Source organism: Amblyraja radiata, chromosome 19, assembly GCF_010909765.2.
Source record: "Amblyraja radiata isolate CabotCenter1 chromosome 19, sAmbRad1.1.pri, whole genome shotgun sequence".
Taxonomy (NCBI): Eukaryota; Metazoa; Chordata; class Chondrichthyes; order Rajiformes; family Rajidae; genus Amblyraja; species Amblyraja radiata.
In genome coordinates this window covers 31,875,838-31,892,655 of record NC_045974.1, presented here as the reverse complement: position 1 = coordinate 31,892,655, position 16,818 = coordinate 31,875,838, and the positions used below count along the sequence as shown (strand labels likewise).

Genomic DNA, 16,818 nt, shown 5'->3' with positions numbered 1-16,818 from the left:
ATAAAATGTAGTCGGACACAGTAAGATTGGTCGGAGAACTGGGAAGGGGGTGGGATCGTGAGAGAGGAAAAGCAAGGGTTACTTGAAGTTTGAGAAGTCAATGTTCATCCAGCTGGGGTGTAAGCTGCCCAAGAGAAATATGAAGTGCTGTTCCTCCAATTTGCTCTGGGCCTCACTCTGACAATGGAGAAGGCCCAGGACAGAAAGGTCAGTGTGGGAATGGGAGTTAAAGTGTTTGGCAAATGGGAGAACAGATCTTGCCTGGTGGTGTGGCAAGTTTGAAAATCATCCCTTGTGTGTTGAATAGAAAGATCAGGAATGCAGCAAAAACCAAGGAGTGTGGTCCCAGTGGGAGAGGCATCTCTCGAGCACTAGGATAAGAATTACACAATCTAGATGTCGGCCATGCTCGAGGAAAGCAGCAGTCTGAGTTAAAAGATTAAATTAGCAGCTCACACTCCAACACAAAAGATGATTATCAGAGACTATTACCTGTGTTCATTGGTCTGGAAAGGAACTTTACAGAGAAACAAAAACTGCTTTTGAAACATCAGACACATAGCTATTTCATTAAGGTTACTCGTGTTTAGATTATAGTGGACTGACAGCATTTCAATGGTAAAATTTGACAATTTAAAAGACATAATGTTCCAAAAGAGCTGTTCTTTGTCTAATATCATTCAATTGTACTCCCATTTAAAAGCCAGTTTAGCTTTTTGTGTTCTTCTTTCTTTGGTAAGACTTGGAGTGGGAGATTGTAACCTTCACGTGGTCCACCTTTTTTCTACGAATGTAATCAACCAGGCGTGCACAAACAGAAGATCAAACAGAACAAGTTGTCTTACAACTTTAGGCTGTGCACGCCATACACAAGAGGAAGAAGAAGAAGAAGGTAAGACTTGAACTCCAACCTTCTGGCTAAGAGATGATAGGGCTACCAATCCATACAGGATTACTTTCTTCCAAATTATACACACCCAATCAAAATAGTCATGGCTTGTTTTCACTTTTGTTATTGCAAACACAGGGGCTATTTTGACTCCACAAATAAGCAATGGCACTACGACCAGATTACTTGCCTTTCAGTGAAGTTGCCAAGAACTCCTGAAATAACTCCCCTGCTTCTAGAGTTTTGAGCTTGAGCTTATTTGAGTCAGCAGACAGAGATTTTGGTTAGCATTTCATACGAAGACAGCATCTTTGACAAAGTGTCACTTCCTCAAATCTTCACCAGGATACCAGTACAAGATCGAGTGGAAGATAGAAACAAAATGCTGGAGTAACTCAGCGGGACAGGCAACATCTCTGGAGAGAAGGAATGGGTGACGTTTTGGGTCGAGATGTGAAACGTCACCCATTCTTTCCATCCAGAGATGCTGTCTGGTCCGCTGAGTTACTCCAGCATTTTGTGTCGATCTTCGGTGTAAACTAACATCTGTAGTTCCTTCCAATTCAAGATAGAGTGGGATTTGAATTCACAATTTCCTGATATGGAGTGAGATTGCTACCAGCTGAACTACAGCCCATACAGGTAGTTTAGTTTAGTTTAGTTTATTGTTACGTGTGCCGTGGTGCAGTGAAAAGTGTTTGTTGCATGTTAACCAGTCAGTGGAATGACAATACGTGATTACAATCGAGCCATCCACAGTGTACAGAATCATGAATAATTTTTAGTGCAAGATAAAATCCAGGAAAGTCTGATCAAAGATAGCCTGAGGTTCTCCAATGAGGCAGATAGTGACTCTGGACTGCTCTCTGGTTAATGCAGAAACGCACAAAGTGCTGGAGTAACTCAGCAGGTCTGACAGTATTTATGGAAAAGATTTTGGGTCGAGACCTTTCCTCCGACTGATGCTGCCTGTCCCACTGAGTTACTCCAGCATTTTGTGTCTATCTTCTCTGCAAACCATTATCTGAAGTTCTTTCCTGTACCCCCAATCTTCATTACTCCCCAGTAATTTTGACTCCACCCTGAGATATTCCCCTCCCAAGATGTTGCCGCCCCTCCCATGATATTCAACTCCCCGTCTCATAGAGTTATACAGTGTGGAAACAGGCCCTTCGGCCCAACTTTCCCATGCCGGCTAACATGCCCCACCTGCCCGCATTTGGCCAATATCCCTATAAACCTATGCTATCCATGTACCTGTTTAATTGTTTCTTAAACATTGCAATAGTATCCCTCAAAACTACCTGGCAGTTCATTCCATGCACCCCCCACCCTTTGTGAGAAAAAGTTACCTCTCGGATTCCTATTAAATCTTTCCCCCTTCACCTTAAACTTGCAGTATCATTGTCTGTTGCACTGATATGTTGCTGGCTCAACATCAATCTAACTGTCTGCAGACAGGAAACCTCCTGAAATGAATTATGAACAGCAAAACCTGTAGGCCTCGACTACAGAGTGCCTAGCAATAAAATCCGCTCCCCATATCCCACTCCCGCCACTCCCCTCCTGCCCGTTCAGCTGCTGTTACTGTCAGCAACAATGTGGCTCTTTTCCGATCTGCCTAGACTGCATCCAAGCAAAGTCCCCAGCTAACAATGATCCCCAGCCACCTTTTCCTTGATCTTCGTTCTCTTTGATGTCTTGTTTTCACACCTTACCCTTCAATATCTCTGTGACTCCCTCTCCCCTGACTCTCAGTCTGAGGAAAGGTCTCGACCCGAAACATCACATATTACTTCTCTCCAGAGATGCTGTCTGCCCCGCTGACTCCAGCATTTTGTGTCTATCTTCGGTGTAAACCACCATCTGCAGTTCCTTCCTACACACACACACAAAGTCTCCAAACCCGTTAAATGTTTATTGCTCGAATTCAGGCTTCCTGAACTCCGCCTTATTGTTTCAGAATTATTCTGAAACTTCTCAATAATGTCCATGAAACATTATTCTTTCCAAAATGTCATGTTGATCTTTTAGACGTTGAGCGTTTATTCACAGGAAATGGCCTTGTCTTTTGTAAGTGACACAGCCATTGTTCTGATAAAAACTAATTTCCTTTTCAACACCATTCATCCTGCAGTTCTTTTGAATCTCTGTTGCCTCCCTGGTTTCCCAGATGATTTAATTTCAGGCAAGTTTATTGTTGTACGTTATGGGATTTAAAATATATAATACTAAGTTTGGATAAATTCCTTTTTAAGGTCCACATCCATCTAGAGAAGTTTTTATTTGTTATGCCTAGACCTTAACTCATTGATGTGGAGCAGGGAGAGATGCCACAATGTAAAGGTACACAATGTTACAAGTACGAGGTTAAGAGCGGCACAGTGGCACAGCAGTAGAGTTGCTGCCTTACAGCACCAGAGACCCGGGTTCGATCCTGACTATGGGTGCTGACTGTACAGAGTTTGTACATTCTCCCCGTGACCTGCGTGGGTTTTCTCTAGGATCTCCAGTTTCCTCCCACATTCCAAAGATTTGCAGGTTAATTAGCTTGGTAAAAAAGTCCCTAGTGTGTGTAGGATAGTGTTAGTGAGCAGGGATCACTGGTCGGCACGAACTCGGTTGGCTGAAGGGCCTGTTTCCGTGCTATATCTTTACACTAAACTAAACTGCTGTCCCACTGAGACCTTATATCCCACTCCCGCCACTGTTGTACTTCCGGTGGCGCTGGTGCCAGCTGCCTCCACCTACAGCCCGGTATCTTTTTGTTTTTTTGTTTATTTAGTTATGTAAAAGTGTGTTTTTTTGTGGTTTTTTTGTGTTCTGATGTGGGGGAAGAGGGTACGGTGCGGGGGATACCGTCCTTCAGCCGCTTCCTGGTGAAGACGGAACTTTTATTCGAGTCGCGTCCTCGCCCCCCCCCCCCCACCACCAGCGGCCTACCTACTGGATTGGCGTGGACTTTCCTGCGACCAGAGCTCCAGCAGCGGCGGGACAGCGCTGTAACATCGCGAGGCTGGCGATGCCTTACCGGGGGTCGCCGTCTGGAGCCCGGAGTGCTGGACCTGCGGCACCGACATCATGGAGCTGCGGTTTGCGGAGCTCCCAACGCGGGCGGAGCTGATGGACAGCGCGGGGTCTTGCGACTCTGCCCAGCTCGGACTGCGGACTCGGGAGCTGCGGACTCGGGAGCTGCGGACTCGGGAGCTGCGGGAGGCGGCTGATCAGGAGGTCCGGGCCGCTGAGGAGGAGGATGTTCACCGTCGGGGTTTGGCGTCGGCGTTCCACCAGCCCGGCGTGAGGGCCTGAACATCGGGCCACCCGGGGCGGCGACTGCGGGTGCTAGGAAGGCCTCGACCACGAGTGAACATCTGGGAAGAACGGAGTGGAGGCTGGCTGGACTATGGTGCCTTCCTCACCTTGGTGCCACTGTGTTATGTTGTGTCGTGGACTTTCAGTGTTTGTGCTTTTTTTTAAATTCTATTTTATTTTTAATATGTTTTATTATTTATTATTATTTATTTATTTTTATTTTTATGATACTGCCTGTAAGGGAAATTCATTTCGTTGTCTCTAACTGAGACAATGACAATAAATTTGAATACAATACAATACAATATGGTGCAGTGAGACATCTTCTACTCAAATTTGTTTTAAAATTTAGTTTAGTTTAGGGATACATCGCGAAAGCAGGCCCTTCGGCCCACGGAGTCCGTACAGCCCAGCGATCCCAGCACGTGAATCCTATCTTATGCACACTAGGAACAATTTACACTTATATCAACCCAATTAACCTACAAATCTGTACGTCTTTGGAGTGTGGAAGGAAACCGAAGATTTCGGAAAAAAATCCCACGTGATCACGGGGAGAACGCACAAACTTCGTACAGGCACAACCCGTAGTTGGGATCGAACCTGGGTCTCCAGCGCTGCAAGGGCTGCAAGGCAGCAATTCTACTGCTGCACCACTGTGCCGCCATCATGCTGCCATGCTGTGCCTCAATGTTAACTTTCGGTGATTCATGTTTACTCTTTTTTGAATTTTCTCCTACCATGAGAACCTCACATTTATTCACATTATATTCCACCTGCCGCATACTTAGCTCTTCACTTGGCCTTTTTATATCCACTTGAAGCTTATTTGTATCCCTTTCAGAACCCACCCTGGTACCCAACTTTGTCTCATCAGCAAAGATATATTACACTTGGTCTCCATGTTCAATGTGAAGTTGAAGATTGTGAACAGCCAGGATACCAGCGACAGTCTGGCTGAACCTCATGTTACAAAACACCAACTTTAAAATGGCCTCTCCATTCCTGTTTTCTGTCCTTTAATCAATTTTCAATCCACACCAATCTCATCTACTCTAATTCTATTTAATACTCTTCCATGGCACCTCAACAAAGGCCTTTAAAAAAAGCCGAATATACCACATCTACTTGCACTCCCTTATCTACTCTGCTCGTGTCTACACCATGCAAAATGGGTAGGTTGTTGTAGAGGAGCATAAGACCATGTTTTTGAGGAGTGGGTGAGAGTAATTTTGTGCAGACACTCTGTGGATTGAAGGAAGGGATAGCAATGATGGTGAGTAAGGGGTCCTGCAACTGAAGAGGCCAGGAATACTGAAGGAGGATCCCGACCCAAAACATCACTTATCCATGTCCTCCAGAGATATTGCTTGACCCACTGAGTTACTCCGGCACTTTGTGTCAATTTAGATTAGTGGAAAGGATGGGTGAGAGAAGCAGTATTGTGGAGAGCGGATAGAGATTAGAAATCAGGAGCAATGAGGCTGAAAATCATCCTTTGAGGAGTCCAAGTGAATTGGTCCTATTCTTCACAACTCACGAAGCAATAGTTGTTTACTGACTGCCACCTTTCTTTAGAAAAACCTTGGAAAATCACTGAATGAGATGCTGATTTGCATATGTGAATTAGATGTATCACGTGTCATGGCAGGTAGCCGATGTGGAGATGTCAAGCAGAAGAGAAACCTTTAAAATAGCGATGAATAAATACATATAAGTTGTAAGCAACCTGCACTCCAACCACTCCCATCTATCCTGGTAGGCCGGGGCTTTCAGGTAGTTTTAAGGCCTTATTTCATCAAAGTCCTAATGGGTGGTCATTTTATTCAGAGTCTCTTGCTTCAACCGTTAGCAGATTCATTTCCAAATTAAATTTGAAGAAGGATCCAAACCCGAAACGTCATCAATCCATTTTCTCCATTTTTACCTGAACCGCTGAGTTACTCTAGCACTTTGTGTCTATCATTTGCATATTAGATGGATGTCAGTTCAAGTTCTCAGGTCGAGGCTGAATCATAAAAAAATTAGATGGACAACTTGGATATGCTGTCTTTGGATGAGTTTATAAAACAAAGCGGCCTTTATAGATTAGTTTAGTTTAAAGATACAGTGTGGAAGCATTGACCAACAATCACCCCATACTCTAGTTCTATCCTGCACTCTTGGGATACTTTACAGAAGCCAATTAACCTACAAACCAGCACTACTTTGGAATGTGGGAGGAAACCAGTGCACCCAGAGAAAACCCACACGGTCAAAGGCAGGACATGCAAACTAGGTACAGACAGCACCCGTAGTCTGGATCAAACCCGTGTCTCTGGCGCTATAAGGCAACAACTCTACCACTGTGCTGCTGTACCACCGCTCTATTGCCCTCTTTGTTCACTCATGTGGATATAAATAATCCTACTCTATTACCAAGGCTGGGGAATAATCAGCAAAGCAATTGCAATGCTTTGTTCTGCTGAAAAGTGAGTAAATAAATGTTCAGGTATGTTATTAATTCCAGTTTTTGCAGGTTTATTTACTGAGCAATTATGTCAACAATAGTGCCATTTGAATAAAATACTAGCAGAGATTTAATTCTTTATTTAAATTGGTTTATGTTGTGACACAACCTGTTTTATCACATTTCCAGAAAGCTAAGAACCACCTGAGCAGCTTTTTCTTCAAGTTAAAAGAAGAATGAAACTCATGAATTCAAAAACCCTTTGGTCAAGATCCCCGGTCTTGTGTTCTCTCACACAGCGACATTCAGGCACATCCTCTGAGGGAGCTGGCTGCACATCCAGGCCCGTACGTAGCTTTTCAAAAAGGGGGGTGGCATGACAGGATTACAAAAAACTTAATGTGAAATAATGTGCGCGCTGCGCACATCACGTGCGCGAAGCGTGAAGTCCCTCGATGCCAGGGTTTTTAGATGCTCTCTGATGCATTCTGAGCCTTATTTTGGAGCAATTTTGCACCAAATTTATGACCAATATTTCAGAAATTAGCAGGAACCTGAAAGGTAGCTTTTTCACACAAATGGTGCTGGGTGTATGTAACGAGCTGCCAGAGGAGGTAGTTAAGGCGGGGACTATCCTACTGTTTAAGAGACATTTGGACACGTACATAGATAGGACAGATTTAGATCGATATGGGCCAGACGCGTGTGAATGGGACTAGTGTAGATGGGACATGTCAGTCGGTGTGGGCAAGTTGGGCTGAAGGGCCTGTTTCAACACTGCATCATTCTATGACTAAAAAGTGAAGAAGAAAAATGCATGTAGATAAGTAGAGCAGATTTGAAAGAGGAGTGAAATGTAAAGGCAGAGGGAGGTTTATGGGTGGAAAGGAACATAGGAAAGGAGGGGGGAGAGTGGGCTTGGGCAGATGAGTGAAGGGAAAATAGTCACAAAGTGCTGGAGTAACTCAGTGGGTCAGGCAGCATCTGTGGAGAATATGAATAGGCGACGTTTCACAGAGTGCTGGAGTAACTCAGCGAGTCAGGCAGCATCTGTGGAGAACATGGATAGGTGACATGTCACAGAGTGCTGGAGTAACTCAGTGGGTCAGGCAGCATCTCTGGAGAAATGGTATAGATTATATTTTGGGTCAAGACCGTTCTTCAGTAATATTCATGATGTGATATGCATAGACATTCCTGAATGTTACCCAAACTATCGTGAGCTACTTTGTTACGGTACTTGCCCTCTCCTATAACATCTCTGCTTCCTTGGGTGATGCAGGACAGGACACAAGCTTTGGGACACGGTGTGAAGCTGTTGCTGTCTGTCCCAACCTGGTAAAAACCTGGATGGAGTAGATTTGGGGAGGATGTTTCCACTAGTGGGAGAGTCTAGGACCAGTGGCCACAGCCTCAGAATTAAAAGACATTCCTTTAGGAAGGAGATGAGCAGGAATTTCTTAAGTCAGAGGGTGGTGAACTGTGGAATTCATTGCCACAGACAGCTGTGGAGCTCAAGTCAATGGACATTTTTCAGGAGGAGATTGATAGATTCTTGATTGATACGGGTGTCAGAGGTAATGGGGAGAAGGCAGGAGAATGGGTTTGAGGGGGAAAGATAGAGTCATAGAGTGATACAGTGTGGAAACAGGCCCTTCGGCCCAGCATGCCCCATCTGCACTAGTCCCACCTGCCCACGTTTGATCCATATCCCTCCGAACCTGTCCTATCCATGTACCTGTCTAACTGTTTCATAAATGTTGCGATAGTGCCCGCCTCAACTACCTCCTCTGGCAGATTGTTCCATACACCTACCACCCTTTGTGCGAAAAACATACCCCACAGATTCCTATTAAATCTTTTCCCCTTCACCTTAAACTTATGTTCTCTGCTCCTCGATTCACTTACTCTGGGCAAAAGACTCAACCATATCTATTCAAATCATGATTTTATACCTATTAGATCATCCCTCATCCTCCTGTGCTCCATGAAATAGTCCCAGCCTACTCAACCTTTCCCTATAGCTCTGGCTCTCTAGTCCTGGCAACATCCTCATAAATCTTCACTATACCCTTTCCAGTTTGATGACATCTTTCCTATAACATGGTGCCCAGAACTGAACACAATACTCTGAATGCGGCTCCACCAACTTCTTATGCAACTACAACATGACCTCCCAACTTCTATACTCAGCCTGGCCCGCTGAGTTACTCCAGCACTCTGTGAAACGTCACAGAACAGGGCAAGATTAGCAAGTTTGCTGATGATTCAGAAGTGAGTGGTTTTGCAGATAGTGAAGATGGTTGTGAAAGATTGCAGCAGGATCTGGATCAATTAGCCAGGTGGGCAGAGGAATGATTGATGGTTGCATGGTTCCTTGAAGGTTGTGTCGCAGATATATCAGGTGGTCAAAAGGTATTTTGGCACTTTGGCCCTCATCAGTCAGAGTATTGAGTATAGAAGTTGGGAGGTCATGTTGCAGTTGTATAAGACTTTGGTGAGACCGCATTTAGAATATTGTGTTCAGTTCTGGGCACCATGTTATAGGAAAGATGTCAAACTGAAAAGAGTACAGAGATCCCATCCTGGATCAGTCCAATCAGGGTTGTGTCATCCGCAAACTTGAGAAGCTTGACAGAGGTGTCTGTGGAGGTGCAGTCATTGGTGTGGCGAGAGTAGAGGAGAGGGGAGAGTACGCATCTTGCGGTGCTCCTATGCTGAGCGTTTGCGGGTCTGAGATATGCTTTCCTGCCTCACATGCTGCTTCCTGTCTGTCAGAAAGCTGGTGATCCACCAACAGAGGGGTTCAGGCACAGTCAACTCAGAAAGTTTGGAGCGTAGTAGCTCTGGCACAATGGTGTTGAATGCAGAGTTAAAATCAATAAAACAAAATCCACGCATAGGATCCCTGGCGGTCTAGGTGCTGGAGGATGAAGTACAGGCCCAGGTTGACTGCATCATCCACAGATCTATTGGCCCAATATGCAAAATGCAGAGGGTCCAGCAGAGGGATTGTGATATATTTCAGCTTGTCCAGCACAAGCCTTTCAACAGTCTCCATGACTACAGAGGTCAGTGCGACAGGCCTGTAGTCATTAAGACCAGTAAACCTTATCTTTTTGGGTACAAGGATAATAGTGGAGACTTTGAAGCAGGGAAGGACTGGTTAAAAATGAGTAATTGGGTGTGAAGTGGTGATTGGAGTGGGATGGGTGTAGAAGGGCCCAGTCTTTGCAGACTGAGGTCAGGTGTGAAGTGTTTGGTGGGGTGGGAAAAGGTCCACTTTTTTCATACTGGAGTCTTGCCTTAAGTAGGTGTGAAGTGGTGAATGGGAAGGAGAGGGTGCAGGGTCCATTCTTTGCAGACTGGGGTCTGGCTGTGTTTGTTGGGGAGGGGATTTCAGGGTTACGTTTCTGATTTTCAAACCTGGGGGGCTGAAGGTGGCGTGGGCCCAGCGGGGGTGGCGTGGGCCCAGCGGAGGTCAGCGGGGATGGCATGGGCCCAGCGGGGGTGGCGTGGGCCCAGCGGGGGTGGCATGAGCCCAGTGGGGGTGGCAGGGGTGGTGTGGGCCCAGCGGGGGTGGCATGAGCCCAGTGGGGGTGGCAGGGGTGGTGTGGGCCCAGCGGGGGTGGCATGAGCCCAGTGGGGGTGGCAGGGGTGGTGTGGGCCAAGCGGCGGTGGCGTGGGCCCAGCGGGGGTCAGCGGGGGTGGTGTGGGGGGAAGATGGCTTGGGCCCTGGCGGCGGGGGGAGGCGAGGGGAGCGGGCTCCGCCGCAGCAGTGTCTGGTGTTGGGGTTACAGCCGTTGGGTTCAGATTCAGCCACTCTTGCCCGGCGATGGGAGAACAGAGAACTGGCCGTTTCCAAAGTGGAAACGTTGATTTTTAAAATGGCCATTTATCACGTGGTAACCGAAGAAGTGTATTAAGTTTGAATGGAACTCAAACGCAGCCTGCACTTGGGTCTGACCTCTGTGTTTTTGCCAGCATCTGACAAGTAGCTGACCCTCATGCACAACCATGTAATGGATGCTAGTGGTGACATTTGATTCACAGCAATCTGGCTTCAATAACCCAGTTTAATAATAGGCGTGGAGACGCAAGGAACTGCAGATATAACATACTGTAGAACAAAGAACTATACGGTATCGGAACAGGCGTGTCGGCCCACAATGTCTGTGCTGAACATGATGCCAAAACCAACTCTTATCTGGCTGCATATAATCCATATCCCTCCATTCGCAGTATATCTATATGTCTATCCAATAGTCTCTTAAATGCCACTAACCTATCTGCCTCCACCACCACTCCTGGCAGCGCGTTCCAAGAACTTACCACCCTCTGTCTAAAATACTTGCTCTGCACATCTTCTTTAAACATTGCTCCACTTTCTTAAAGCTATAATCTCTAGCATTTGATATTTCCCCTGAGAAAAAGGTTCTGAGTGTCATTTCTATCTATGCATCTCATAACATTATATACTTCTGTTGGGTCTCCGTTCTACTGCCCAACCCCTCCTTGTAGCTATACTCTTAATCCAGGCATCATTCTGGTAAACCTCCTCTGCTTCCTTTGAAAAGGCTTCATATTCTTCCTGCACTGTGATGACCAGAACTGCATGCAGTAATCCAGATGTGTCTTAAACAAAGCCCTGTAAACATGCTGGAATCTTGAGTAAAACACAAGGTGCTGGATTAACTCAGTGGGTCAGGCAGCATCTGTGGCGGGAATGGATAGGTGACATATTGGGTTGGGACATTTCATAGAAACATAGAAACATTGAAAATAGCTGCAGGAGTAGGCCATTCAGCCCATTGAGCCAGCACCACCATTCAATATGATTATGACTGATTATCCAAAATCAGAACCCCGTTCCTGCTTTCATCCCTTGATTCCATTAGCCCTAAAAGCTTTATCTAACTCTCTCTTGAATGCACCCAGTGAATTGGCCTCCACTGCCTTCTGTGGCTGAAGATTCCACAGACTCACAACTTTCCTCATCTCAGACCTAAATGACCTACCCTTTATTCTTAAACTGTGACCCCTGGTTCTGGATTCCCCCAACATCGGGAACAATTTTCCTGCATCTAGCCTGTGCAATCCCTTAAGAATGTTATATGTTTCTCATCCTCTCATCCTTCTAAATTGAATTGAATTGAATTGAATTGAATTGAATTTCCTTTATTGTCATTCAGACCTTTCAGTCTGAACGAAATTTCGTGCCTGCAGTCATACATACAATAATACAATAATAGACAACAGAACAGACAGTAAACACAAATTAACATCCACCACAGTGAGTCCACCAAGCACCTCCTCACTGTGATGGAGGCAAAAATCTTAGGGCTGCAGTCTCTTCCCTCCTCTTCTCCCTCTGCGCTGAGGCGATACTCCACCGGGCGATGGTAAATCAGTCCCGCGGCTCACCGAGCTCCGCGAACGGGCCGGTTCAAACACCGCGGCCCGGGGTGGTCGAAGCTGCCGCCCTCCAGTCCAGCGGACGCAGCTGTTGACGACGTCGTCCACTGGCCCGCGGCCAAACCCCGGACTCAGGCCGCCGCTGCCAGAACGCCGTCTCAGCCACCGGAGCACCGTTCCAGTGACTATAAGCCCAGTCGATCCATTCTTTCATCATATGTCAATCCCGCCATCCAGGGAATTAACCTGGTGAACCTAAGCTGCACTCCCCCAATAGCAAGAATATCCTTCCTCAAATGAGAAGACTTCTTCTACTTCTTGCAGCACAGCCTAAATTGTAGGTCAACTTCTTTTATTTGATCTATTTGTTTGTGCACGTTGGGTTTGATTGCATTAGTCGAAACAGGGTGGACCACGTGAAGGTTGCAATCTTCCACCCCAAATTAGGAGACCAAAACTGCACACAATACTCCAGGTGTGGTCTCACCTGGGCCCTGTACAACTGCATTAGATCTCCTTGCTTCCATACTCAAATCCTCTCGCTATGAAGGCCAATTAGCTTTCTGCACTGCCTGCTGTACCTGCACTCTTATTTTTCAGTGACTGATGTACAAGGACACCCAGGTCTCATTGCACTATTCCTTCAGGCTGAAGAAGAGTCCCCATCCAACACATCATCTGTCCATTCCACCCCCAGATGCTGCCCGACCTGCTGATTTACTCCAGCATTTTGTGCTTATGAGGTGTGGTCACGAAGAACAAAATGAGAATATTTCACTGCAAAGTTAACCATTCTTATTGAACCAATGATTATACACAGTGTATAAGGCTAGCAAAACAATTTGAGTTTCATTGCAGAGAAAAGCAATACAATTAGAATAGCCCTGTTATCGATTTCCGACCACCCCCATTAATGTTCAAAAATAATATTTAGCTGTTTAGTTTAGAGATTCAGCATGGAAACAGGCCCATCAGCCCATCAAGTCTGTGCCAACCAGTGCTCCTCGCACACTAACACTATCCCATACATTGGGCACAATTTACAATTCTACTGCAGCCAATTAGCCGACGAATTTCCTTGGAGTGTGGGAGGTCTTGGAGAAAACCCATGAAGGTCACGGGGAGAACGTACAAACTCTGTACAGACAGCACCCGTAGTCAGGATCGAACCCGAGTCTCTGGCGCTGTAAGGCAGCAACTCTACCACTGCGCCACCGTGCCACATACAAATCCTGACAATTATGGATAGGTTAGGTAGCAACATGCTTCATGAATAGTAAAATGCATACAATTTGTTCATACACAACTGATTATTAATTGACTGACCACACAGAAGTGTCATCACAACTAATCTTGAATGATCATGAAAATCTTCAGCTAGTTCCATTTACAACCTTTATGGACACTTGTTAACAACTGATTCTTTGAATCTCCTAACAGTTTTACCCATTGTCAATTAAAACACCTTCCCAAAGCAATAAATAGATGAAGAAACCATTTAAGTACATATATCAAAGTCACAGATGAATAAAGAAAATATGGAAACACCAGGCACTATTAACATTGTGGACCCAGTCAAGGTAACAGTCTGGTGAGACAATATCAATTCTCCTATGATGGATGTTAAACATTTTGCATTAAAATTTATAAGAGTGACGTTATAATCACAGGACTAATTTTTCTCAAATGAAAGGCGAAACTCATTGAACGAATGGCACCTTGCACTGATATGATATGGAGAGATGATTAAATTGAAATATGAATAAATTAGATTCTCATTTCCTTTGAGTTAGTTAAAAAAATATTCTGAAAATTGAGATAGATGAGCAGGCAAAACTGATTATTTTGCACTTAAACCAATGCATATTTCAATGAGATCACAACTTTGATGGAACTGGAAAAGGTTCCATTTTACCAGCTGTGCATAATTGTGCTAATTGGTTTCTAGTGCTTCCAGGAAGTTAAATAAAAAGGAATATTCTGGTTTAATCAATCCACTGTTAATATCCGTGTCCTCAATTGCTAAAGCCATATGATTGTGAATTTCTTACATGCCTCTCTCCCCCTCCTTCCTCCTTTTTGATCACCAAGATTGTGATTATCTATCGTAATATCTTTTTCCGTAGCATGGTATCTAATTTTGTTACTTAACATTCTGTGAAATATTCTGGAATAATCCAAAATTTGATAGACCTGTATGCTTCGACTTTAGATTTACTTTTAACTTCAGAGATACAGCGCAGAAACAGGCCCTTTGGCCTATCGAGTTTGCGCTGACCAATGATCCCACCCCTCCCCCCCGTACACTAGCACCATCCTACCATCCTACAGATTAGTGACATTTTACGCTTTACAGAAGCCAATTAACCTACAAATCTGTACATCTTTGGAGTGTAGGAGAAAACCAGCACCCAGGGAAAACCCATGCATTAACATGATGATCGTACAAACTCCGTAGAGACAGCACCTATAGTCAGGATTGAACCCATGGCTCCAAGGCAGCAACTCCACCGCTGCACCACAGTGCCGCCAATGCTCCATCATATGTTGTTGATTCTGGAAAAATTGCTCAAGAATTTAACCCCTTGATGTTCTCCTGATACCTAACTTTAGACTTTTTCTCGTCGAACGCTGAGTTTGTGCCCAGTCCAGATGAGATTCTGGCTAATGGTAACACCCAGAATGTTAAATGCGGGGAACTTATTCATGACAATGACAATAAGTATTAACCGCTGATGATTAGACTTTTTTGCTGCAGCCATTGCCTGGCACTGTAGTGATGCCAACTTTACTTGTCACTTATCAGATCATGCCTGAAAATTGTCTACTTCTTGCTACACACAGGAATGAATTGCCTTACTTGTTGAAGAGTATAATTATAAACAAATATCCCTTATGATGAAAAGAAGGGGAATGGTGAATCAATTGAAGATAGTTGGACCCAGGACTCTGCCTTAATGAACTCCTGCTGCGGTGTCTTGGGGCTGGGATGAATAGCAACTCTCATTGTGTGAATGGGAGGGACCGAAGGAGTGTGGGTGAACAGAGAAACCTAGGGGTACAAGTTCACCGTTCCCTGTCAGTGGTGACACTAATGAATGGAATGATGAAGAAGGCATATGGTATACTTGCCTTCATCTGATAGGACATGGAATATAAAATTGCAATGTTACGTTATAACTTTACAAACTTTGCTTTTTGTTGTGTGTGGTCCTGGTCACTACACTCTAGCTAGGAAGGAAGTGATTGCATTGGAGAAGGTGCAGGCAATATCCATCAGGAGGGTTTTATAAGGAAACTAGACCAAGTGCAGACCCGTTGGGTCTGTTTCCCCAACGGCGTTTGCGGGGGGGGGGGGGGGGGGGGGGGGAGGCGGGCTGCAGCATCACACTCACATTAACCACCCCCCAAACACACCGGTGGGGGGAGGGGGGGGTGAGAAGAGGGGAGGGAGGGGAGGGAGGGGAGGGGAGAGGAGGAAACGGGACAGATTTGGGAGTGAAAGGAGAGCGGGGTAGGGGGTGAGAGAGGGAGATGGGGAGAGAGATGTGGGGGAGGGGGGATGGGGAGGGAGGGGAGGAGGGAGGGAGAGGGGTGGGGGGAGAGAGGGGAAAGAGTGGGGAGGGAGAGTGGAGGGGGAAGGGGAGAGCTGGAAGAGTGGGGAGGGAGGAGGAGAGGGGTAGGGGGAGTGATGGAAGAGGGACAGAGGGGTAGAAGGGGGCGGGTGGAGAGAGGGAAGGGGTGAGGTAGAGAGGGAAGGGGGGTGGGGAGAGAGGGATGGGTGGGAGAGGGAGAGGGGTGCGGAGAGGGAAACATAGAAACATAGAAATTAAGTGCAGGAGTAGGCCATTCGGCCCTTCGAGCCTGCACCACCATTCAATATGATCATGGCTGATCATCCAACTCAGTATCCTGTACCTGCCTTCTCTCCATACCCCCTGATCCCTTTAGCCACAAGGACCACATCTAACTCCCTCTTAAATATAGCCAATGAACTGGCCTCAACTACCTTCTGTGGCAGAGAATTCCAGAGATTCACCACTCTCTGTGTGAAAAATGTTTTTCTCATCACTGTCCTAAAGGATTTCCCCCTTATCTTTAAACTGTGACCCCTTGTTCTGGACTTCCCCAACATCTGGAACAATCTTCCTGCATCTAGCCTGTCCAACCTCTTAAGAATTTTGTACGTTTCTATAAGATCCGCCCTCAATCTTCTAAATTCTAGCGTGTACAAGCCGAGTCTATCCTGTCGTTCTTCATATGAAAGTCCTGACATCCCAGGAATCAGTCTGGTGAACCTTCTCTGTACTCCCTCTATGGCAACAATATCTTTGAGCATTGGGCATTGTGACATCACACGATGGAACGTTCACCAGGTGCTGGGGCTCCTGCAAAGTCATATGTAAATGGATCCATTCCGATTGGACATCTGTGAGCATTGGGCATTGTGATATCACACAATGGAACGTTCACCATGGGCTGGGGCTGGGGCTGCTTCTATGGGTGAGAACCAGTTTATTTTTGAAATATTGGGGGGGGGGGGGGAGAAGGATTTGATTAAAAATGTGTACTTAAACACGACGAAATGTAATGAAGAGCGGATACTTAGAAAGAAAAGTGAAATCTCTACCGAAATGGAAAAGATCTCGGCGATTCTGCGTCTGGTTTCGGCGTAGCAAGGAATCAAAGGAAGAAAGGCGGCCGGCAGCCGGACGGATGGACGCCGGACATCGGCAGGCACACAGTTTTATAT

General features: G+C 45.8%; 1 long non-coding RNA gene across 1 annotated transcript; it reads left to right on the top strand.

Annotated features, from left to right (window-relative positions):
* The first annotated feature begins 779 nt into the window (after window positions 1-779).
* On the top strand, window positions 780-12,501 carry LOC116984226. Its single transcript, XR_004414932.1, has 3 exons — window positions 780-792; window positions 8,926-8,931; window positions 12,390-12,501. It is a non-coding gene; the product is annotated as an uncharacterized LOC116984226 (long non-coding RNA).
* The last annotated feature ends 4,317 nt before the right edge of the window (window positions 12,502-16,818 follow it).